The 27,152-nt window shown below is 42.3% G+C and overlaps 1 long non-coding RNA gene across 2 annotated transcripts in view; it reads left to right on the forward strand.

Moving 5' to 3' along the window:
* The window catches only part of LOC140210047 (uncharacterized), a 55,643-nt gene extending 29,456 nt beyond the window's left edge, over positions 1-26,187 (forward strand). For both annotated transcript variants that reach the window (XR_011889134.1, XR_011889135.1), the window contains exons 2-4: positions 165-264; positions 24,971-25,033; positions 25,376-26,187. This is a non-coding gene — a long non-coding RNA (uncharacterized lncRNA). The remainder of the gene's footprint in view (positions 1-164; positions 265-24,970; positions 25,034-25,375) is intronic.
* The last annotated feature ends 965 nt before the right edge of the window (positions 26,188-27,152 follow it).

Below are 27,152 nucleotides of genomic sequence, written 5' to 3' on the forward strand. Positions count from 1 at the left end.
GATTAAAAACCATTAAAGTTAGCATAATCTATTTGTTATTTATTTTAAAATTCTAAATACTTTTGAAAAATACAGTTTTTTAAAATTGAGTTTCACATTTAAATGAAATAATTATCTTAGTTGACAAAACTTTTACGGACATTAATAAACTATGTTACTGACAGAACACCCCCCCGTAACTGAAAAATGGTTTGTCCCAAAACCATGTGACCAGCATCACAGGATGTCATTTCTCTCAGTGGCGGCCACTTTGAATACATTCTGGTGAGTGTCTTCTCATTTTTAAAAATATTTTATCTGTAATAGCTCATTGTCAAGGAGTATATTAATTGACCGTCAACTATGTTCGGTACATTGTTATGGTTTACAATTCTTTTCTGACTTTAATTCAAATATATGTTGAAACTTAAGGTTAACCTGATAAAGAAAGTGACATGTGGTCAGCCATGCAAGGCCTACCATTGAAATTAGGGGCTAAAATAGGAAAATTGTCAACTATGTTATCTGTTAACTAAGTTACCCAGTAGGGCCAACTCATGAGTAACATAGTTGACGTGACCCTACTGGGTAACATGGTTCACTGATGATAATGGATCAGTTGCCATAGATCAGTATATTTTGTAATAGTTTAGGCTTGCATGTGCCAGAGGAGACTGACGATTAAAGGGATATGTGCTGATGATTTTAAACGGTATCAGCAGCTGAGAAGCAGCAGAGAGTCAGGGCTCGGCGGGATGCTGATCCTGCAAGATGGTCAGCATACTTGGAGAAGCAGAGAGAGGCATGGCACAGGCTTAGAGCTCAAGGCAAGGTCAAAACAGTGGCAGAGATGAGTGAGAGACAAAAAAGAAGCAAGAGGGCCTATTGGAGGAAAGTACAGCAAAGAAGCAGATAAAAAAAAGTGCCGACTTGAGACCTTAGCTACGCCACCAGAGGCCCAGACAGTGAAGTTTTCCAACAACCTGAGGAACACCTCTACAGAACTTTGGCAAACAACAAAACTGTGAGAGTGTTTTACATCCAGGAGGATCTCGTGGAAGAAGCTACAAAAAAAATGCCAAGTATTCTGCCAGTGCTGCCCCCAACTATGCGGATCTACCAGGTAGTCACAGTGGCACCCAGAGAAATCATATACTGAAATGTAAGCTGCCCTTGCACCATAAAACAAAGTTTTGAGTGTCAGTGTGAGAACACTAATAACTTTAGTTTTGGAGTTCAGCAAAAAAACCCTGCGCTACCTCAAGCAGACAAAACAAGGATGACGAAATCCGGTGGGTCCTCATTTGATTGACCAGTGGTCTGCTCTGAAATACGATGGTAAAATTTACCCAGGAGTCATTCAGGAAGTCACTGAGACACATGTGCAGATAAAGTGCATGCACCACATAGGAGTCAACTGTTTCTTCTGGCCACTAAGAGATGTTGTACTGTGGTACCTGTTTGAGGACATTGTGAGAATGATTCCTCCTGCAAAGCCAGTGACATTGCGTCACGTCGAAATCGATAAAGATACCTGGTCTAGTTTCTAAGATGTGCAACTGAATGTTGTAGTTAATATGTTCTGTTAAATATTGATTTTACTGTACTATTTTTAGGTTAGGCTTCACTTGGACCCCTGCTGCCACAGTTGTTTGAACTCATTATTTTAACAAAGCATTACATAAAAAAAAACTGTTGTCTTCTATGATTCACCAGTTAGTCAAACTAAAGCTTGTTCTTCTACTACGTTTTTTTTGCCTCACATCTGTCAAATTTCTAAATGTCAATGTAAAATACAATATATTGACTGTTTTGTATGAATTTTGTTAGTCAACATTTTATTCTGATTAAATGTGTGAATTGAAAGCACTTGTTTGAACCCTTCACCAGTTACTGGTCAATATTTTATTCAGACTGTACAAAAGCTTGTTCCTCTACTATGTGTTTGTTTCAAGTAAATGAAAATGTATTGTGTTCTGTATTCCTTTAATTATTCATCATTGAATTCTATCTATGAATTGAAAATTGAATGGCACTTCTGCCTTGAAATAAACACTGTGCTGATGGTTAATAAATATGTCCAGTCAACTATGTTACTTGTGTCAACTATAGGACTTTCATTGTCAACTATGTCACACCTGCTTTTTTTTACATTGAAACTAACGAAAATGCTGCTTCTGATATCCTTCAAGATATATCATACATCCACACAGGTTTGAGTTTTGCATAACATCTCTTAAAACTATGAAAAGGACCTGTAAGGCAGATTTATGATAAAAAAAAAGTACTCCTGACCTTAATGACAGCACTGAGCATATCACATTTATATCTGCAAAATATTAAATTCTTATAAAAACTTAAAAAAAAATCATTGTGCATATGGCAGAATAGACACAAGAACTCCTAAAAATGTATGTTACCTAAAGTAGAGCATTAGACTAAGTGTGTAATGGCATACAGTTTGTTCATAACATAGTTGACAAACTAACTAGCAAAAATATCCTTTCCCTTAAAATATCAAAAAAGTTGTCAATGCTTAAGCTTTGCAACTACTGAATACATTACATTGAATGAATATTTTAACTTAAACCACTGATTGTTTTATTGAGAAAGCACATTACTTTTGTACTTTTTATTTATGTGAAATGTACCCCCAATAATAGAATGACTCACAAACAGAGAGAGGGAGATAGACAGGGTAGCAGGAGAAACACAGGGAAAAGGGAATTAGGAAAACATGAGGATTAAAAGGAAGGAACGGCTGGGACCGTGACAGTAACCCCCTTCCTCAAAAGGAGCCTCCAGGCGAACCAGCAGGCTTGCCGGGATCGTTGATGACCCAGACGGGTGGAAGGGGTTCAGCAGGTGGGCACAAAGGGCTGACAGATACGGGTTCAATTGGGAGACGTGGACCGTGGGACGAATGTGCATGGATCTGGGTAGCTTGAGTTTTATGTTGTCATCTTTTGCGTTCTGGACTTGCTTCTCTTTTTACGGCCTTGTTTAATCACAGGAGATGGTTGATTTCTTGATCTTGTAACTAATACTGGTGCTGGAGATTTTCCTGACTTTAGTTCAGTTGTTGGCTTCTCTTTTGTAGAAGTCAGTGAATGCTTTTCTTGCTCAGTTACAGACAAGTGATCAGGACAGCTACTTTCTACGCTGCACGAGTGGTTGGTTTACTCTGGCTACTTACACCACTGGTCAGGTTTCTTGCTTTACCTTCAACCTTTGTGGTCTTTTCTTATGATTGTGTTGGACTTTCCTCCTCTGGTGTTAGAACTGGTTTGGCTTCAACAGGTTCATCCACGACAGCAGATCTCTCCTCTCATTTGTCTTCAGATCTCAACAACTTTTCAATTTGCACCATGTTTCCTGGAGAAACATGTGCAATTTCCTTAGTATTCAGTCTGCTTTCTTTTAAATGCAACTGGAAATTTTCTATATCAGTTCCTTCATTAATTTCAAATTTTTCACTAGACTCTGAGAATGTATTTTCAGATTTTTCTTTTGTACTATTTGTTTCATTTTCTCCTAAATGCCATTCCTTTAACTTGAAATATACAATATCTTTTTTCCCTTCTACAATTTCTTCATCTTTGATATCTGTATGCAGGTTAGATTAAGATTCCGACTGATCATACTCCACTTTATGATTCTCTTGCATTTTATTACTTTTGATCATCTCCACCTCCTCCACATATTCTGCCACATTTTTCAGCTTATTACTCTTGGCTCTGCTTTGTTCATCTTCATGATCTGTTTTAGTCTTAGATAAAGCAGCTGGCGACTTGATCTCTTTTTCTTCTAATTTCTCATTACAAAGCAGATCTGGCACTTTATCCTTAGAACATGACAGTGAGTTGTTTCAAAATTACCCTCAGATCCTTTCTCACCACCTTGTGCTTTATTTTTGGACCGTGCTTGCATGCTTTCTGGACGGGGCAGGCTATACAGCCGACTGATAGGTAATGAGGCTCCAGGGAGAAGGTCAGTCGTGCAGTCGTAAGGGTGATGTGGAGGCAGAGAAAGGGCCCATTGCTTACCAAACACCTCTCCACGATCATGATATTCTATGGGAACGGCGGACAAGTCAGAGGGCTCGGAGGCGGACGAGGTAGCAGTGACCTCCACTGGGGGAAGGGCTGATTGCAGGTAAGAGGAATGGCAGAACATGCTCCAGCTGACCATCTTCCCAGTGGGCCAGTTGACGTGGGGGTTATGACGGCTTAGCCATGGGTGGCCGAGAACGAAAAGGGCTTGGGAGGGGATTAGATTGAACCGTATCTGTTCCTGATGGTTTCCGGAGAGAACGAGAAGCAGGGGTTCCGTGTAGTGCGTGACTCGGGCCAGGAGTCTAGCGTCTAGCTCATTGGCGTCCAGCGCGGTACACAGAGGCTCATGAGGAATACCGGCTTGGAGGGCTAGTTTTCATCCAGGAAGTTTCCCTCTGTCCGGAGTCCACTAGTGCTAGCAGAGGCAAGGACTGTTGATTATGACACACAGTGGCTTGAAGCTGCATCCGGGGTCGGGGCGGGGCGACAGGGAAGGTTATCTGGCTCACCAGGGTCCCCCCCTCCCCTGCTACTGCTGAGCCCTCCCTTTGGGCCGAAGGGGACAGGAGGCAAGGAAGTGGCCGGACTGACCGCCCGCTCTCATTCTCTGGATATGTTCAGCGGGAGAAAGGTGTGCCTGCCCCAGCTGCGTGGGTTCCTCTCGGGGGTGGTAGAAGCGGCAGGGCTGGGAGCTACTCGGGGTGCAGGAGGGGGAGAGAGGTTTGTTCTGGTGAGGGGTGGTGAAGAGCTGAGAAGTGTCCAAAGGTGGTGGACGACCAGTTCTCTCTCTACGGCACTCCCGGAGGCGATTGTCCAACCTGGTGGCCAGGGAGATCAGGGAATCCAGGCTGTCAGAATCGTCTCCCGCCGCCAACTTGTCCTTCACCAGGTCACAAAGTCCACCCAGAAATACCCCCTGGAGCAACTCATCGTTCCACCCCGAGTCGACTGCTAATGTCCGGAAATCCACTGAGTATTCAGCAATACTGCGGGAGCCCTGGTGGAGAGTGAGTAGGCGCTTAGTGGCGCCTTTACCCCAGACTGGGTGATCGAAGACGTTTCTCATCTCCGCAATGAAATTGGGGAAAGAGGAGCAGATATCAAGTTGGTTGTCCCAAAGTGCTGTGGCCCATGCTTATGCGTTTCCCCTTAGTATCCTAATGACCTAAGCAACTTTGGACTTACCTGTGGAGTAGGTCGGCGGCTGCTGCTGAAACACCAGGGAGCATTGAAGGAGGAAACCCCGGCTCTTCCCCTGGTCTCCGGCATTGTGCTGCAGCTCTTGTACGTGAGGCTCTCTGAGTGGGGTTCCAGGTGTGTGTTGAGTGATATGAGTGGAGATACGGTCCACCTGGTTCCCGATCTGTGTGACGTTAACAGACAGAGAACGGAGGTTCTCCATGACCTTCTGGAGGAGTTGGTCATGCTGTCCCAGTAGGGAACCCTGGCTGGCGACAGCTTGTAGGATGGTGTTTGTGTCCGCTGGGTCCATGTTGGCCAGATTTTTCGGTTACGTCAAACGGGTGAACCCAAATGCAGGACACTCACACAGAGGGATAGTAATCTGAAGAGTGTTTATTAATGGTTGCAGGGAAGGCCGGGGAGTGAGGATTATGCGGAAGAAAGCAGAGGAGAGAGCGAGGCTGAACCGGGAGATGAACCCGGGTTGCTGCGGTGAGAGCGCAGCGTTTAACCACCGAGCCAGCGGAGAGTGTAGGCCGGCAGTGCAACAAGGCAGAGCAGGGATGCTGACGAGGGTGTGAGTGTGGCTGGAGGAGAACGGCAGGCAGGAGGATGAATGGGAAGGCAGGCGGAAAAGGGAATTAGGAGAACATGAGGAATAAACGGAAGGTATGGCCGAGACCATGACATTATGATTAAATGCTATAATCGGCTACAAAAAGAAAGCAGTATATGTTTGATCACACTGCATCCCTTCCCAATGAACCTTATGCATTCTAAGCATGTTTTAAACAGGAAGGGTTTGGAATGTCATCACTTGCCCCGACAGCCTCCAAATGCTCCTGAACCTACAGTCACTGTTACAGATATCAATTCGGTCTGGAGACTCAACCCATGGAAAGCATCTGGACTGGATGGTGGACCTGGCCAAGTTCTCAGATCCTATGTGGATCAATTGGTGAGGGATTTGGCAGACATTTTTTAAACTTTGCCCTGCCTCTGTCTGAGGTTCCTTTCTGCTACAAGATGAGCACTATCATCCTGGTACCAAAGGTAATTTGCCGAAACCACTTTTGCTTGTTAGCTCTGACATTCACTATTCTGAAGTGCTTTGAGAGGCTGGTTGTGACACACATTAATATTAGCCGCCTAGACAATCTCAACCCATGGAAGTTCAACTACTGCAAAAACTAGTCTATGATGGAGGCCATTTTCCTTCCCCTATACTCCTCTCTGGAGCATCCAGACAGTAAAATACACCTGTGTTAGACTGCTTATGAATAAAGCTCTGTTTTCAATACAATAATCCAAGTACAATCATCTCCAAACTCCTAGATATGGGGGACAGCATCTCTCTTTGCAATTTGATCCTTAGCTTCCTGACCAACAAACCACAATATGTAACGATAGGCAGCAACACCATCAAGATTATTGAGTTTAAAAGCCATTAGGTATTGTAGCAACTCTATAAAAACCCTGGTTATACCAGACTGGAGTATTGTGTTCAGCTGTAAACATCTCATTATATGAAGGACGTGGCAGTTTTAGAGAGGATGCAGAGGAGGCTCTCGTGTTCAAACGAAAACAAATATTTGTTCAGCTTGAGCACATTTACAATCATTGGATGAACAGCCCGAAGGTCAATTAACAGTGGGGGAAACTGTTGGATATTGAGTTGGACCATACAATGATCAATGTGTTGTGACATTTTTCAATAGGATAGAATCTCGGTGCTGTTTGTGGCTGCCCCAGACTCCAGTTGTCACCAGTTGTAGTTTCAGGTGAAATATTATTTCCTTCAGTGACCTTGTAGAGGACTACTGATCTTATAGAGGGATATAAAATCATGAGGGGCACAGAAAGAGGAAATCACACAATCATTTTCCCCAGGGAAACTCATGCCTGAAGAATCTTTTACAGTCTTAGGAATAGGGGTTTTATGTTGCAGTCGTACAATTCGTTGTTGAGGTCTCACTTGGAGTACTGTGGACAGTTTTAGTCACCCTGCTAGAGGAAAGACATGGTTAAACTAAAAACAGTGCAGAGATGATATATCAAGGTGATGCTCGGTTTAGAGGGCACTGAGTTACAGGGACGGGTTGACCAGGTTAGATCTTTATTCCTCAGAATGCAGGAATATGTGGAGCGACCTTGTCGTATAAACAAGCAAGAACAACTTTACAGATATAGCCACCTGAAACACACACAATGTATAGAAATCGACCAGTGAAAAAGAAAAGTACACTGAATTAAAGGAGAAAATTGAAGAACTGTGGAACAGGAACAGGATAGATGGTACATTGCCCAGTAGTAATATCTACAACTGGTATCTCCCAAATTTACCACACAATAGCATTAAACAATTAGATCTACACAGCAAATATTTATGTAAATCTCACATTACTAAATACCACTAGAATAATCCGAAAGGTCCTGGCAATTGAGAAATGAATGTGCTTGGCTCTGGTCATACCTCAAGTTTTACCAGCTTGAACTGAGGGGAAAAAACAATAACTAAATAATAAGAGGCCCTCGGCTGGTCAGGGTCGACCATGGATATTGCGTCCCAGGTGTCTACGTGATAAGCAAGCCAGTCAGTACAATGTAGAGAGCAAGCTGTTGCCCATGTAACAGACGCCCCCCGCCCCCCAATGCAGCTGATGGTTCCAAAGGAACAGCAGAGACAAGTACAGATTGGCACCAGTGGCCTTACAGCAGTTGCCAATCAGCATTCAACTCAATGTAGGACTGCCATAGGGACACCTGGATACTCACCAAGCCTTACCCATGAGTAGGTATAGCTGCAAGGCAGTAGAGGTTTGAGTTGTGGAGTCTTCCAGAAGAAGTGATGAGGCAGGTACAGAAGTACCATATAAGAAGCAGTTGAGTGGGTACATGGAAGGACAGGGTTTTGAGAGATTTGGGCTGAATGCAGAAAATCAGAATCACGTTTAATATCTGTCATGAAATTAGCTGTTTTGCAACAGAGGTATATTGATATTCATGTCTGTCTGTCTAGGTACCATATCCGATGCGGACTTTGGTGACCATGGTTTTCCATATAGATCTATCCTTCGTTTTTTGGATGACTTCCATTTCCTCGATGTGTAGCCACCTGGCTATGCTTTTGATGTACATAAGCCGAGGTCTTCCTCTAGGTTTACTCCCCTAGATCTTTCCAGAGAGTATGAGTTTTTCTAGTTCATCTTTCCGCATATGTGTCCTAGGAATCTGAGTTGTCTTTCTCTTATTGTTGGTGTGAGTGATGGAATTGCTTGGGCTCTTCTGAGAACTTCTTCATTTGATGTGTGTGTGGTCCATGATATTTTTAATATTCTCCTGTAGAACCATAATTCAGCTGCTTCTAGTCTCTTTTCCATTGCTGGAGAAATGGTCCAGCATTCACTTCCATAAGTCAGGATGGAATAAATGTAGCACTGCAGTATTCTGTTTTTAGTGTACATGCTCATCTTTCTGTCTGTTAATATGGTCTTCATTTTTTGGAAAGCTTCTTTCACCATAGCTATTCTGTATTTGATCTCTGTGTCGCACCTGCCATTACTTACCATTAGGCTGCCAAGATATTTGAATTTGTTGACTTGTTTGATGTTTGTATTTCCGATCTTGATCACACATTGTGGGATGTTTGTCTTTCTGGAGATGACCATGCTTTCTGTCTTCTTGGTGTTGATTGAGAGGCCTCTGCGATTACTTTCTGCTGCCACTATAGTGAGTAGTTCTTGACGTTTTGTTTCTGAGTCAGCTATTAGCATGATGTCATCAGCATATCTGATGTTATTTATATTACGGCCTCCAATTGTGAATCCTTTGATGTCTTTGATACTTCTCAAAATATTTTCACTATACAGGTTGAATAAGTCTGGCGAAAAAACACAACCTTGCCTGACTCCTCTCATGATATATACATACTCACTCACTTCTCCTTCTATTCTGATGGATGCTGTCTGGTCCCAGTATAAGTTTCTTAAGAAACATATATCTTTCCCATCTGTGTCAAGATCTTGAAGCATTTCCAAAAGATCTTGCTGTCTGACAGTGTCAAAAGCTTTTGTATAGTCAATGAAACGTAGCTAAATGTCTTTATGTACCTGGATGGCCCGTTCACAGATCATCCGTAGCATGAAAATTGCATTTCTGGTTCCAGTGTTTTCCACAAAGCCGCATTGTTCTTTTCTGATTTCTGGTTTTAAACAGCATCTTGCTCTCATCATGATTACTCTGAGAATAATTTTTGCCACATGGCTCATCAGGCTTATTGTATGATGTAACTCATATTCTGTTGCTCCCTCTTTCTTTGGAAGTGATTTACACTGATTTACTTAAATCATCAGATATCTCCCCATGAACATAGATTTCATTTGCTATTTCTGTTATTTTCTCTATTCCAAAATCTTCTAAGGCCAGTATCATTTCAACGGGAATGTTGTCTGGACCAGTTGCTCTATTATGTTTTGTTTTATTTACAGCTGCTCGAATTTCTGATTTTAGAATGCTAGGTCCCTCAAGATTCTTCTTTATGTTTGGCTTTTCTCCTCTTTGGTCTTCAAAAAGTTCATATATATATATATATATATATATATATATATATATATATTTATTCTGTCCATCTGTTTAGGATTTCCTCTTTGTTCATAATTAAGCTGCCATCTTTTGCCTTGATGCATCCACTTGCTGAGCAAGGTAATTTCCTCATTAGTTCTTTAATCTTATTGTGCATCAACTTTGTTCCAGGGTTATGGGTTTGTAGCATTTCTATCTCTGAGCATTTCTCATTTAGCCATCTGTCTTTAGCTTCTCTGCATTTTCTTTTTATTGTCTTATCAAGTTGTTTGTATTCTTTGCTATCTCTTAGTTTGATGCTCTGTTTTTGTTGCATCAATTGTATTTTATCTTCAGTTATCCATTTCTGTTTACTTTTCTGTTCTTTTCGTGGGATGGTTTCTTTTGCAGCTAAACCATGGATTCCTTCAGTATGTCCCAGGAAGATTTGCCTCCTTCATCCTGCAGCAATTGAAAACGGTTTTTCACCTTGATTGTGTATTCTGTTTTCACATGAGGGTTGATTTGTGGTTGTTGATAATCCAGTGGTTCTGATCTTTTTGGTTTCTTTAATTTTCTCATCTTTATTTTCATTTTGCAAATGACCGGTATGTGGTCACTTCCACAGTCTGCTCCAGGGTACCTTTTAGATTGAGTTATCGAGTTTTTGAATCTGTTATTGATTGTTATGTAGTCGATTTGATTTTTGTTGTTCCCATCTGGGCTTCTCCGTGTCCATTTCCTTCTTGGATGTTGTTTAAACCAAATGTTGGTGATTATCTGATTGTTTGTTTTACACCATGATATAAGCTTTTCTCATAATAATTGATATACATAATAAAAAACATAAATTACTATACAATATATAAGCAATGCAAAAAGCCAGGAAAAATAGTGGGGTGATGTTCATGAATGCACTGTCCGTTTAGAAGTCTGCTGGTGGAAGGATTGAAACTGTTTCTGAAACATTGAGTGTGTGTTTTTGGGCTTTTGTAACATCTTCTTGATGATAGCAATGAGGAGAGGGTCTGTCCTGGGTATAGAACATAGAATAGTACAGCACAGTACAGGCCCTTCGGCCCACAATGTTGTGCCGACCCTCAAACCCTGCCTCCCATATAAGCCCCCACCTTAGATTCCTCCATATACCTGTCTAGTCATCTCTTAAACTTCACTAGTGTATCTGCCTCCACCACTGACTCAGGCAGTGCATTCCATGCACCAACCACTCTGAGTAAAAAACCTTCCTCTAATATCCCCCTTGAACTTCCCACCCCTTACCTTAAAGCCATGTCCTCTTGTATTGAGCAGTGGTGCCCTGGGGAAGAGATGCTGGTTATCCACTCTATATATTCCTCTTATTATCTTGTACACCTCTATCATGTCTCCTCTCATCCTCCTTCTCTCCAAAGAGTAAAGCCCTAGCTTCCTTAATCTCTGATCATAATGCATACTTTCTAAACCAGGCAGCATCCTGGTAAATCTCCTCTGTACCCTTTCCAATGCTTCCACATCCTTCCTATAGTGAGGTGACCAGAACTGGACACAATACTCCAAGTGTGGCCTAACCAGAGTTTTATAGAGCTGCATCATTACATCGCGACTCTTAAACTCTATCCCTCGACTTATGAAAGCTAACACCCCATAAGCTTTCTTAACTACCCTATCCACCTGTGAGACAACTTTCAGGGATCTGTGGACATGTACCCCGAGATCCTTCTGCTCCTCCACGCTACAAAGTATCCTGCCATTTACTTTGTACTCTGTCTTGGAGTTTGTCCTTCCAAGGTGTACCACCTCACACTTCTCCGGGTTGAACTCCATCTGCCACTTCTCAGCCCACTTCTGCATCCTATCAATATCTCTCTGCAATCTTTGACAATCCTCTACACTATCTACAACACCACCAACCGTTGTGTCATCTGCAAACTTGCCAACCCACCCTTCTACCCCCACATCCAGGTCGTTAATAAAAATCACGAAAAGTAGAGGTCCCAGAACAGATCCTTGTGGGACACCACTAGTCACAATCCTCCAATCTGAATGTACTCCCTCCACCACCACCCTCTGCCTTCTGCAGGGAAGCCAATTCTGAATCCACCTGGCCAAACTTCCCTGGATCTCATGCCTTCTAATTTTCTGAATAAGCCTACCGTGTGGAACCTTGTCAAATGCCTTACTAAAATCCATATAGATCACATCCACTGCACTACCCTTATCTATATGCCTGGTCACCTCCTCAAAGAACTCTATCAGGCTTGTTAGACACGATCTGCCCTTCACAAAGCCATGCTGACTGTCCCTGATCAGACCATGATTCTCTAAATGTCTATAGATCCTATCTCTAAGAATCTTTTCCAACAGCTTTCCCACCACAGGCATAAGGCTCACTGGTCTATAATTACCCAGACTATCCTTACTACCTTTTTTGAACAAGGGAACAACATTCGCCTCCCTCCAGTCCTCCGGTACCATTCCCGTGGACAACGAGGACACAAAGATCCTAGCCAGAGGCTCAGCAATCTCTTCTCTCGCCTCGTGGAGCAGCCGGGGGAATATTCCGTCAGGCCCCGGGGACTTATCTGTCCTAATGTATTTTAACAACTCCAACACCTCCTCTCCCTTAATATCAGCATGCTCCAGAACATCAACCTCACTCATATTGTCCTCACCATCATCAAGTTCCCTCTCATTGGTGAATACCGAAGAGAAGTATTCATTGAGGACCTCGCTCACTTCCACAGCCTCCAGGCACATCTTCCCACCTTTATCTCAAATCGGTCCTACCTTCACTCCTGTCATCCTTTTTTTCTTCACATAATTGAAGAATGCCTTGGGGTTTTCCTTTACCCTACTCGCCAAGGCCTTCTCATGCCCCCTTCTTGCTCTTCTCAGCCCCTTCTTAAGCTCCTTTCTTGCTTCCCTATATTCCTCAATAGACCCATCTGATCCTTGCTTCCTAAACCTCATGTATGCTGCCTTCTTCCTCCTGACTAGATTTTCCACCTCACTTGTCACCCATGGTTCCTTCACCCTGCCATTCTTTATCTTCCTCACCGGGACAAATTTATCCCTAACATCCCACAAGAGATCTCTAAACATCGACCACATGTCCATGGTACATTTCCCTGCAAAAACATCATCCCAATTCACACCCACAAGTTCTAGCCTTATAGCCTCATAATTTGCCTTTCCCCAATTAAAAATTTTCCTGTCCTCTTTGAGTCTATCCTTTTCCATGATAATTATAAAGGCCAGGGAGTGGTGGTCACTGTCCCCCAGATGCTCACCCACTGAGAGATCTGTGACCTGACCCGGTTCATTAGCTATTACTAGATCTAGTATGGCATTCCCCCTGGTCGGCCTGTCCACATACTGTGACAGGAATCCATCCTGGACACTTAAATTCTGCCCCATCTAAACCCTTGGAACTAATCAGGTGCCAATCAATATTAGGGAAGTTAAAGTCACCCATGATAACAACCCTGTTATTTTCGCACCTTTCCAAAATCTGCTCCCAATCTGCTCCTCTGTATCTCTGCTGCTACCAGGGGGCCTATAGAATACCCCCAGTAGAGTAACTGCTCCCTTCCTGTTCCTGACTTTCACCCATATTGACTCAAAAGAGGATCCTGCTACATTACCCACCCTTTCTGTAGCTGTAATAGTATCCCTGACCAGTAATGCCATCCCTCCTCCCCTTTTTCCTTCCTCTATCCCTTTTAAAGCACTGAAATACAGGAATATTGAGAATCCATTTCTGCCCTGGTGCCAGCCAAGTCTCTGTAATGGCCACTACATCATAATTCCATGTATGTATCCAAGCTCTCAGTTCATCACCTTTGTTCCTGATGCTTCTTGCATTGAAGTACACACATTTCAGCCCTTCTACCTGACTGTCTTTACACTGTTTATTCTGCTTCTCTTTCCTCAAAGCCTCTCTGTATGTTAGATCTGGCTTTACTCCATGCACTTCTTTCACTGCTCTATCGCTCTGGGTCCCATTCCCCTCGCAAATAGTTTAAACCCTCCCGAACCATGCTAGCAAACCTACCTGCAAGGATATTGCTCCCTCTCGAGTTCAGGTGCAACCCATCCAATCTGTGCAGGTCCCACCTTCCCCAGAAGAGATCCCAATGATCTAAAAATCTAAAACCCTGCTCCCTGCCCCAAATCCTCAGCCACGCATTCAACTGCCATCTCCTCCAATTCTTACCATCTCTGTCACGTAGCACTGGCAGCAATCCTGAGAACATCACCCTTGAGGTCCTGTTCTTCAGCCTTCTGCCTAATTCCCAAAACTCACACTTCAGGACCTCATCCCTCTTCCTGCCTATGTCATTGGTCCCAACATGTATCACGACTTCTGGTTGCTTTCCCTCTCGTACCAGGATGTCATACACCCGGTCAGAGACATTCTGGACCCTGGCACCCGGGAGGCAACAAACCATGCGGGTGTCCTCCTCACGTCCACAAAATCTCCTGTCTGCTCCCCTGACTATAGAGTCTCCAATGACAACAGCTCTCCTCTTCTCCGTCCCACCCTTCTGCGCCACAGGGTCAGACTCAGTGCCGGAGGCCCTGCCACCATGGCCCACACCTGGTCGGTCGTCCCCACCAACAGTATCCAGGATGGTAAACTTATTATTCAGGAGAATGGCGATAGGGGTGCTCTGCACTACCTGTCTGCTCACCTTCGCTTTCCCCCCTCTGACTGTCACCCAACGACCTGCTTCCAACAGCCTAGGTGTGACTACCTCCCTGTAGCTCTCATCTATGACTGCCTCATTCTCCCTTATGAGTCAAAGGTCATCCAGCTGCTGCTCCAGATTCCTTACACAGTCTTCCAGATCGCCCACCTGTATGCACTTCTGACAGATGTGACTCTGCAGGAGAGGGGAGTTCCCCCAAGACTGCCACATCTTACATGAGAGGCACATCACCATCTCAGGAGACATTGTAAAAACTAACTGCGATCTAGCTTGTCCTCCGCCTCTTCTCAAGCCTCTCGAGTCAAAGCCTCAAAGCTCTACTCCTTCACTGGCCAACTCACACTATGGCCACTTTGCTTGAGCTATCCCTCTATTTATCTGTTTGAGCTTTTCAAAATGTTTGGTCACCTGACCTCGACTGCCCAATCAGCTGCTTTCTGCTGAGTCTGAGCTTATTCAAATCTTGATTGTCTAATTAATGGCTTACTGCTGATCTATTCAAATCTTGATTGACTTGATTGCACAGACCAACTGCCAAAACTGCCAGAATCTCTTGAGTCAAAGCCTCAAAGCTCCACTCCTTCACTGGCCCACTCACGCTCTGGGGGTATTGGGGGTCCTCAATGATGGATGCTGCCTTTTTGAAGCATCGGCTTCTGAAAGTGTTCTCGATGCTGGGCAGGGTAGTACCCGTGATGGAGTTGGCTGAGTTCACATCTTTCTGCAGATTTCTCAGATCCTGCACACCAGGCAGTGATGCAATCAGTTAGAATGCTCTCCACGGAACATCTGCAGAAATCTGTGAGTATCATTAATGACAGACCAAGTCTCCTCAAACTCCTAAAGAAATATGCTGCTGTCGTGCCTCCTTGGTAATTGCAACAATATGTTGGGCCCAGGATATACCTTCAGAAATGTTGGCACTGAGGAACTTGAAACTGCTCATCCTTTCCCCTGCTGATCCCTCGCTGTGCACTGGTGTGTGTTCACTAGACTTTCCCTTCCTGAATCGGGACCAGCTGGGGGGCCCTCTGGTCGGCATGGAGAGACTGGGCCGAAAGGCCTTTATCCGCGCTGTATTGCTCTGTAACTCTACGAGATTGTTGTGAGTGCTGAACTGAACCACATGGAAACCGAAAGTGTGAGATACAAAAGAACTTTATTCAACACAGCAGATCCAGAGAATCTATTTCTGCTCTCTCCAAGCATCAGTACAGTGACGTTTTATACTTTTCAACAAAAAGACAACAATAAGTGATTAAATGCATTTTAGTAGCTATTGTTACCTAACATTTGACTTCAATTTTTGAAAATAAACAGGCAACTTTTGCAGAATTGCATATTTACAATGGGAGATCAGCACATCTGAATAGACTAGTGGCTGGTCCAAGAGCTTCTGAGCATAAACACCAGGCACCCAAAATATATATCTTTTATTGCAGAGCTGAGCAATGAACCCTTGACTATACAAAAGCAGGTATGTGCCTTTAACACTGTGTTAATACAGGAGACGACCACTTAATGGCTCCCTTGATTTTATCCTGAAGGCTTCATTAAGTACAATTTAACATCACCATTCATCTGTTGTCTCATCCTATGGCAGTGTATAATCAGATGAGGCCATCCTCAGGGTGGAAGATCAAAAGCTTATTTTCCATCTGGTTAACCTCCAACCTGATGGCATGAAAATCAGTTTCTCCTCCTCACCTTTTCTTCTATTCCCCACCTGCCGATCACCTCCCCCTGGATCCCTCCCTCTTCACTTTCTCATATGTTCTCGCAATGTTGTAAAATAATAAAAAATGCAAATATTCAAGAGGGGGGGTGAATACTTTTTATAGGCACTGTAGATCAGCTGGGAGTTTGGGACAGAGAAAAGACAGATAGACTTCAAATCACACAAGCATGAGGTGTTGCATTTTGAGAGGTCAAATGCAGTTATGTAGTAACTGGCAGGACCCTTTGGAGCACTGATCGACAATGGGATTGTGGCACGAAAGTCCACAGCTCCCGAAAGTAACAATACAAGTGAACAGGGCAGCAAAGGCAGCATACGGCATGATTGCCAGCATTGAGTATGAAAGTTAGCAAGTCATGTTGCAACTGTGTAAAACTTTGGCAACATTTGGAGTAATTGTGTTTAGTTTTGGTCTCCACAATATAGAAAGAATGTGGAGGCTTCAGAGATGCTACAGTAGAGGTTAACCATGGTTTGGCCTGGATTAGAGTGTAATAGCTATATGGAGAGTGTAGACAAACTTGGAGTGTCAGAGTATGAGGGGTGACCAATTGGAAGAGTGTAAACTTATGACAGGCATAGATAGTAGAGATAGTCATAATTCCCTGGGTAAAATTATAAAATACCAAAGGACTTACATTCAAGGTGTGCAGTAGAAAACCTTGAAGGGGATGTGAGAGACATTTTTTTTACACAGGGAGTATAAATGGTGCCTGGAATGGTCTACCAAGGGACGTGGTGGAAGCAGATACAATAGCAACATTGAAAAGGTATTTAAACAGACACATGGACAGGTAAGAACATGTGCAGGCAGATAGGATTAGGTAGATAGGAATAATGGTCAGTACAGACAGGGTGAGTCCCTGTGTTATACCCTTATATAATTTATATCCTATATTCTTTATTTCACTGAATTGGCCTCTACAGTTAAGGGAGTAGATTTCCAGTCAGCCTCATACAGCAATCTCTCCTTATATAACAAACACAAAATCCCAAGAATCTTTCTGGGTAAATGTTGCTGTACTCAGTCCATTTTAAGTGTGTCCTCCTTTAGATGGGAAGAACTAGACTTGTCCAGATCTAGCCTCCAAGAGGATCACAATCTTGTCATGGTTTGGAGGCTTGTATGCCTGAATGACCTGGAGAGCTACATTGACCGGAGTCAAGGCATTATGCTTTGGCTCTTGGTAGGGTTACCCTTGTCAAACAGGTCAAACAGTAGAGGCCAGACTAAGTGTAGTCTATAAGTCCTCCTGGTTCAGTTGTTCAGCTCAGGACTAACAACCCTGACAGGTAAAACAAAACTGCTGTGGAAACAGCAATGAAGTATTTTCCTATATCTGAGTGTGATAGTATTCCGGAGTCTCAACCTGGGATTTGCATGACTAACAATAGTGAAAACTGAGAGAAGGCTACTGACATGATGAAGGAAGCCCTGAACACCACCAGCGATGGAGGACTTTCATCGCTGCCTGAAACGCCAGTGGTGTAATGGGTAGTAACACAGAGATGATTTGGATTCAGACACTCATTGCCAATGGGCTATACTTGCCTGTGAAGGGGAACTGGAAGAGGGGTGTGTCTGAAAGAAGCAGCTCACAATCAGCTTGAGAGAATAATTATTTGGATAGATTCAGTGGCCAGTTTATTAGGTACACCAATACACCTGTTCATTAATGCAAATACCTAATCAGCCAGTCATGTGACAGCCACACAATGCATAAAAGCATGCACATATGATCAAGGGGTTCAGCTGTTGTTCAGACCAAAGTTTGGAATGGAGAAGAAATATGACATCAGTGATTTAAAAAAAATTCCAGTTCTGTGCGCGCAATGCCTGGTTAATGAGAGAGGTCAGAGGTGTTGGAAACCACTGCTTTTTAAAAACAATACTTTTTCTTATAAGATTTGTACATTTTAACAAATTTATGTATTTTTCACAGTAAGTAGTAGTTCGTCCCCACTCCCTGACAGAAACCGGTATAGCAGTTAAACTAACGGTTTATCACCTTCCTCACTTTCCATTGGCTAAGTATTAGCAAGTTACCCACGAGAGGTAATTGTTTTAATTATGTGGCCTATTAATTAGTTTATTTCTATCGATTTTCCTGATCTTAACTATAAAGGTCATGGATTTTTCAGAGATGCCATCATTTTGACTTCACATCTTTTGCTATTCATTTACCTCCAGGCATAATTTCTCACACTTCATTTACTTTGCTTAATCTGCTGAGTTACTCCAGCATTTTGTGCGTGTTGCTTAGTATTTGTCTGTTTATTTGTACTTTAAAATAAATGATCATTAGAGCTAAGACTGCTCGTCGTTCCTGTCTCCTGAACGAACCCGAAGGATCAGTAAATAAACAGAGGTCTAATAGAGGACAATGGCCAAACTGGTTTAAACTGACAGGAAGATGACAGTATCTTCTATATATTGGCGAGACCCAATGCAGACTGGAAGACCATTTCACTGAACACCTACGCTCTGTCCGCCAGAGAAAGCAAGATCTCCCAGTGGCCACACATTTTAATTCCACACCCCATTCCCATTCTGATATGTCTATGCATGGCCTCCTCTACTGTCAAGATGAAGCCACACTCAGGTTGGAGGAACCACACCTTATATTCCGTTTGGGGAGCCTCCAACATGATGGCATGAACATTGACTTCTCTAACTTCTGTTAATGCCCCTCCTCCCCTTCTTACCCCATCCCTTAGTTATTTTTTTTCCCTTTCTTTCTCTCTCTCCCTTTTCTCCCTCTGTCCCTCTCACTATAACTCCTTGCCTGCTCTCCATCTCCCTCTGGTGCTCCTCTCCTCCCATCCCATGATCCTCTCCCTTCTCCAGCCTTGTATCCCTTTTGCCAATCAACTTTCCAGCTCTTAGCTCCATCCCTCCCCCTCCTGTCTTCTATCAATTCGGATCTCCCACTTCCCCTCCCACTTTCAAATCTCTTACAATCTCTTCTTTCAGTTAGTCCTGACAAAGGGTCTCGGCCCGAAACGTCGACTGTACCTCTTCCTATAGAAGCTGCCTGACCTGCTGCGTTTCACTAGCATTTTGTGTGTGATGCTTGAACTTCCAGCATCTGCAGATTTTCTCGTGTTTGCGTAACTCAAATAAACATGCGTTACAACAGTGGTGTGCAGAAGGTGTGCAATGCGCGGCATGCCAACACGCATGCTCTTATGCATCGAGTTCCTGCCATATGATTGGTTGATTAGGTATTTGCATTTTCAAACAAGTGTACAACTGTACCAAATAAAGTGGCCTCTGAGTGTAAATCTTCTGCCTTACTCCACATAATGACTTTGTCAAGCTTATTCTGAGTCCTATGGAGTACCAGGAGAGAAAGCTTTCCGTCTGGGCTTTGTGGGTTGGCTTTGAAATTTGATATCTGCGTAGGTGGTGTTGTCCTCATCCATAACAGAGTGTCCTGCTCGTGACTTCCTTTTAAATTTCATGTTTGCATACACAGTTCCATTTTCATTGTTAGCTGACTGAGCAGCTGCCTCATTGTTTTGATCATGGTGTAGATCAGCATAAACAATGTTTTCTTCCAACATGGCCGTTTCCTGAAATGATAAATCAATTCCATTATCTATTGTCTGGTTGGTGAATGTGGAAGGTGAGGCACGAAAGGTTGCAGGGAGAAGGCTCCTTGCTTTCTGATCTATGGTTTTAAGTTGCCGGATTTTTAAAAAAATTATCTTATGTTTATAGCTAGAGTTCTATTCTCAACTTTAAGTGGAAACATATTCACTACTCTATAAAACAATTTGATACTCTTGCAGACATCTACCAGAACACCTTCAGTTTCCTCTCTTTAAATAAACCCTGATTCATTCAATCAGCTTGTAGAATATAATTTTCCAGAATGTTTGACAACAGTTTATGACTCAGTGGCTGTAATCCTTAGTCCGGACCCACTACTAACTGGGCAACAACAGCATGTTGCTTTACAACACCAACACACTAAACTGGTCGAAGGTGTTTCACAGAGTTTAGCAAGGGAAGAGGTTGAAAATGAACTTGAGCTAGGGCTTTTACTCTTTGGAGAGAAGGGGGATGACAGGAGACATGATAGAGGTGTACAAGATAATAAGAGGAATAGATAGAGTGGATAGCCAGCGCCCCTTCCCCAGGGCACCACTGCTCAATACAAGAGGGCATGGCTTTAAGGTAAGGGGTGGGAAGTTCAAGGGAGATATTGGAGAAGGTTTTTTACTCAGAGAGTGGTTGGTGTGTGGAATGCACTGCCTGAGTCAGTGGTGGAGGCAGATACACTAGTGAATTTTAAGAGACTACTAGACAGGTATATGGAGGAACTTAAGGTTAGGGGGTTATATGGGAGGCAGGGTTTGAGGGTCGGCACAACATTGTGGGCTGAAGGGCCTGTAATGTGCTGTACTATTCTATGTTCTATGCTCTATGTTAACTTGAGAATTATTTGGGTAAATTACAATACTTTTAGGGTTTACAGTCTAAATGGTTTGTTGTAGCAGGTTAATTGATCACATGGGTGTAATTGAGTGGTTCGTGGGTTGGAAGGACCGGTTACTCTGCTGTATCTCTAACAAACAAAAGTTAAGAGGACAGAATTGCAGGAGTTCATGGATTTGTGGGATTTGTCCAGTATGTGGGATTTGGGCAGCTGAAGCTACTGACATTGGTGGTGGGATTCAGAGACTGGAGGATGCACAAGAGGAACACACAGTTCTCTGAGGGTACAGCTCTTGGAGGGGAAGTGATGCCAACAAGGGAAAATGTATGGCAGAGCAGAATCCTTCAACAGTCCCCACCCTGCAGTTCCTTTGAGAAAGTGAAAAGCAACTGATGAAGTTGAGAGAACAATTGAATCCCTTTGATAACATTGACCCTAATTATTCAATTAGGACAAAGTTAAATCAATTGGGATTTTAATGAAGAAGATAATAAAAATTAAACAAACATTCTGAAAACTGTGGAAAATATCACAAAAAATGTTGTTTATAACAGACCGAATAGACAATAGAATATTCATACTGGTGTCAGGATTGAGGGGTAGAGTGAGAAAGTTGGGTGGGTGAGGTCAGCAGAGAACAGATATTTACTTATTTAGATATACCGCATGGTAACAGGCCATTCTGGCCAAACAAACCCATACTACCCAATTAAACCCATGTGACCAAAGTAACGGACTTTGGTATGTGGGAGGAAATGGGCGCACCCAGAGGAGATCCACACAGTCATGGGGAGAACATACAGACAGCAGCCACAGTGAATGTACGTTGCTGGCGCTGTTACAGCGTTACGCAAACCGCTATGCCAGCGTGCCATCCCCAGTTTATTCTTCTGAATAGACTTGCCCTATTTTTCTGACTTCACATCAGAGTTTGAGACTCAGACGGATTACACAAAATGTAAGCTGGTAAATTATTAAACCCAAAGACAGATTTAGACAATTAGACACTCGATCTCCAACAGTAGAGAAAGGACCAACCTCACTTTTCACCATTTGGTAATGATAATCAGGCCTGGAGCCACTTTGAAGAATAGTAACGCAAAATATTATGGATAGACTGAAAGAAAATCTGGATGAGCATGAGAGCAAGGGACAAATAACTGGAAGGATATGCTGATGGGATTCAGTGAGAGGGGTGTTCAGAGGTTTGTGTAAAATATTAATACTGGAATGGACTGGGAGGGGGGAATGAATGATCTGTAAACTCCTATGTAATCCAATTGTTAAACATTCTGAAACATTCAGACACTTTATACTTCATGTCCGTACCTGGGTTTCATTGTTGCCTTCTCCGTGAGATGTGTTGTGCTTCGATTCTGGAAAATACAACATTACTGCTAAAAATTCCATGAGGGGAGCACAGGCATGAATATGTATTTACTTATTTATTGAGTGATACAACACAGAGTCGGCCCTTGCAGCCCTTTGAGCTTCGCCACCCCAGCAACCCCCGACAAACCAGATTAACCCTATCCTAATCATGCGACAATTTCCATTGACTCATTCACCTACCTGGTACGTCTTTGGACTGTGGCAGGACACTGGAGGACCCGGAGTGTATCCATGCATCCCACAGGGAGGGCATACAGAGACTCCTTTCAGAACGGCTCTGGAATTGAACTGCAAACTCTAGAACGCCCCGAGCTGTAATAGCTTCACCTGAACCGCTAGGTTACCATGACCCCCATACTGAATCACAGAACCACGGGAACCCCAGCTGCAACACAGTAATGATTCTCCACACAGAGCAATCCTCTGCTCTGGTTACTACACAATGTTCAGAAAGGATCATAGTTTCTACAACCCCCCCACCACCTTCTCTGCTACTGAAAACTAATGTTTACCATCTTTGTACAGTGTAATGACGGTTTTGGATTTGACATTTTAATTGTTTTTCATTGTTAAAAATTCTGTCTGATCTACCAAGCATTTTCTACATTGTCTGTGTGTGCATTTAGATCAGATTTCTCCCTCACAATATGGTGGAGCAGATTATCTGACAAAATTCTCATTATCTCTCCAGGTCTCTGTGGCAGATTGTCCCTCAGACAGAAGGAACAAACTGCCCAAAATAAAAATCACCTCATTTTCCAACTGACCATAAAAAAACACTTTTCAAATTCAACACTGAGATCAACAATTTAATCTGTTGCCTCACCCTGGGGTCATACAGAATCTGAATGTTCCATTCTCAATAAGTGGTTTTGATGACCTGAGACTATTAGTGGATGTTATGTCCCCGCCGATATGGTTTGCTATTTTATTTCTAGCCACTAGATATCACTGCTTACTTGTAAGTTTGCAGCTGTTTTTCATTCCTTACAACTGTGTTTCTAAGCAATTGACCTTCGACATCAGGTCGGCCATTTTATAATCATTTGTATATTTTTTTCATTCAGAAACACTTTGTTACGAGTCAAATGAATTTATAATAATATTTAAATCCATCTCTTGTGAGATCATCTAGAAACACTGTCATTTTGCTCACTGAGTTCCTGGCTTACTGTAATGTGTTGCTGGACAATAGAACTGCCTTCAGACTACAACTACACCTGGACTGGAGTTTACCTGTCTGACTAACTTAAGAAAACAGGGAAAACTCCTGAGTGAGGGCAGAACAGTGGAAGTTGAGTTGTGAACAGATTTTACTTCCCAAAGCCCGTCTCATTTTTTTATTAATAGTAGTTAACAATATAAAGAGAAATGTCAAAGGAAATCAAGAGCAGTACACTCTGTTACTGATGAGGATAATGTCACCAATGAAGATATCAAATTTCAAAGCCCGCCCATCTTTAATTCTTCATTAATCCTATTACCACCCACCTTTTGCCTCACACATTTTCTTTTCTAGTGATTTTTTCTGTCTTGTACTCTATCAGAATCGCACTTTTTTGTGCTTGCTTCCGTGCTTCCTCTGCACCTCGAGACTTGTTATTGCTCACATTTTCCAGTTCTGATGCAAGACCGTTGCCTTGAAGGATCAGCTGTTCCTCTCTCCACAGCTGCCATCTGACATGCTGAGCATCCAGAGCACTTTTCTGCCTGTATCTCAGGTATTGAACTTTTAGGGAATTTCTCTTTGGAAAAGAATGCATTCCTTCTGTTCAGATCTATGCAACAAACAGTGACTTGGCGATAATACAAGGCTGAAAGTAACTGTCTGGTTTGTTGGAGAGAGAGAGAAGCCAGGAAATACGTCACGGGGAGCAGTCGAATTATTAGTTGTTATAATTTTCAGCCAATGAGATATGAGGCTGCAGGGGCTTTATTTTCCAGTGATCAACTCAATTTCCCCATCTGAAAATAACACACAGAAGATCACTGTACTCACAGCTCTCTTTACTGGTATACAAAGTCTATTGAAGGGACACAAGATTACTCATTTATTTATTTATAGATCACAGAGTAGGCCCTTCTGGCCCTTTGAGCCATGCTGACCCAGCAACCCTGACAAACATGATTAACCTTAACCTAATCATGGGACAATTTACAATGACCAAATAACATACCTGGTACGTCTTTGGGCTGTGGGAAAAATGTAGAACACCCCGGGAAAGCCTACACACTCGATGGTGAGGACATAGAGACTCCTTACTGAATTTCACCGGAATTGAACTCCAAACTCCAAAGTACCCCGAGGAGTAATCACGTCATGCTAACCCCTACGCTACCATGGTGCCCATCTCAGGATCATCTCAACAAAGCAGACCTATAAGTTAATCTACAGCAACTTTTCCAATAAGAGCAGGGAAGTTTCTCCAGTGATATGTAGTGAGTGATAGATTGGTAAAAGATACACCTGATCTTTAATTGGAGAATTGCACGTAAGTATGATTTTACACATACATTGTCCAAATGATTACATTTAATTGGAGGTTGTACTGAGGAACAGCTTATTGAATACACTTTCAAATACTGTACAACAGCTAATTTCCCAAAACTGAGAACAACAGGTGAGACCATCTAAATCTTTCTTCTACCCAAACTCTTGGTTCTCTGCCATTCCACAGTTGATGTGAGATTCCATCGCCTGATGTTTCAGGAATAATGGAGTCACCAGGTTACAGTGAGAGCAACACCATTCATTCATGTGTTGTAAACCAACACATCAGCACTCTAAACCTGGCTTTTTGTTCACTGCAGCCAGATCAAGTTCATTAAGATTCAGCAGCTAGCTATCATATTCATCATGAAATAATGAAAGCAAAAACAAAACCTACCCTTGTTTTTTCTCTTCAGGTAGCAGAGGAGACAAATGACAAGTAGTATGAGAAGAATTCCAATGACACTGAGCACAATTATGTAAGTGTGGCTGCGGTAAAGAAAAGGAAAGGGTTAGTCCTTGTTCACCATTTATTCTTGGCCATTTGTAAAGTCTGACATTTACACAGCATTTTTCATGAGCTCAGGATGTCTGCAGCTCAGAAAATGAATATTAGACACTGTTGACTGTGGGAAATTGCAGCAGCGAATCTGCTCACAGCAAAGTCTCACAAGCAGAAATGTGACCATGACCAATGATAGTGATGTTGGTTAGAGTGTAACGATTGTCCAGGCCATTTGGGAACCCTACCATATTCCTTTACAAACATTTCATCAGAACTGTTGCACAATGGGTTTGATTGGTGTTTTCTTCTCCAACAGACACCATTGCTGACCATGTAGCTGAACCTGTTCTTGGAATGGCCCCCATGGTTTTCTTCGTTTCGTGGCTGTCTGGACTCTTGTCTGGCTTGGATGAGTCAGGCTGAAGAGCCTGTTGTTCTAATATATAACAATGACTTTATGACTCAGAACATGAGCTTCAACTGCTATACTTAAATTATTAAATATTTAGGTTAAGAAAATTATATTTGTTTTCAGGCTTAATGCCTGTGCAATAAAATCAGGAATACTCAGTTTCCAATACATCATTTCATTGAAGTTAATCATGTCAAACAAGTGTAAATCCAGTTAAAGAGAAACAAATTTCTCTCCCACTGAATATATTTGGAAACAGTCGCAGTGAACCCTCCTGTAGAGAGAACCTTATACTTTACATTTGAGGTGAAATAGTTTCTTACCTTTGTGTACTTGTCATTGATTTTGTCACAGTATTTTCACTGAAATTATTTGACCCTGTTAAAAGAGTATGAAATTCAATTTCATCTGCTTTGTACTTGCAAAACCAAAAGAGCAGAATTGTAAGACCAATAGGTACTTGAGCACGGTGGACCAAAGGTGATCTGTTATTTAATACACTTTTAATGATTAAAGGTGAGATTTATTTGTTGCATGTATATCAGAACGTACACCACTTTTATGTTGTCCACTAATTCCCATCCTCTAACCCCAGTATGACTTTGTGTGACAGAAACCTCAACCATTCTCAGAAGCTGTCATAAAATATTGATAACAATTTTCTATGTACGTATAGGATTTCTGTGATTCTCTTGTTGGAGGAAATCTTTCCACTCCGCCAGCGAGCACTCAGATATTTGAATAAAGCTTTTCATTTTTGAAACATTTGCTTAAACTGCACAGAGTAATAGATCTAAGTATAAGAATGAAATGATGATCAATGTTCTCCTGTAATTGTCCCCAGTCCGGACCCTGCAGCCTGTGAAACATCCCTTTCAACATGAACTCCATCCATTCCTCAGGGAATACTTTATGCATTAAAGAGACCCCCTTCGAGCTTTTAGACCATCAAGCACAGCTTTCAAAAGAAATTTGTGAACCTATTAGATCCAAGGAAATGTGCCATGTTCAGTAAAAGCAGCAATGCTGAGTATTAGAAGTATTTTAGAAGTTAAAAGAAAACAAAGTAATTGATTAAAACACTGAAAATATAGAAAGTGAGCAAGTTTGCCAGAAACATATGTACCTATGTGAAAACTTCAATACGTATGTGAACAGAAGGTTAATTAAAACAAATATAGGATATCTAACAGACAGAAATGGGGAAATTTATAATGGGTACAAAGAAACACAAGACCAATTCAATACATTGGTTTTGGTTTTGTCCTTCTTCACCGCATTTCCTGATACCAATGTCAGGTTAATTGATCTGTAATTTCTTCTTTTCTCTCCACCTCCTTTTAAAAATAGAGTAGTGATCTTCTCTCCAATCCATTGGAATTAAAAAGGACCAGCAATGCATCTATATTTTCCTAATGCCAATTCCTTATGTTATCTGGGATGTAGAGTATCAGAACCTGGAGATTTATTGGTTTTCTCCCACATCAGTATTCCCAACACCTTTCCACTATTATTGGTGATTACCTGCTTTCTGCCTTTCAATAAACCCTGTGATGTCCAGTATTTCTGGGAGATAATTCTTTCCCATATTTTTTTGATCTCTCTACCTCTGAGAAAAATAACTAAATCTTTCGTGAATACAGGGTTCACCACTTTCTGAGAGAAGAAGTCTTCCCTATTC

This window comes from Mobula birostris, chromosome 14 (genome assembly GCF_030028105.1).
Source record: "Mobula birostris isolate sMobBir1 chromosome 14, sMobBir1.hap1, whole genome shotgun sequence".
NCBI classification, from domain to species: domain Eukaryota; kingdom Metazoa; phylum Chordata; class Chondrichthyes; order Myliobatiformes; family Myliobatidae; genus Mobula; species Mobula birostris.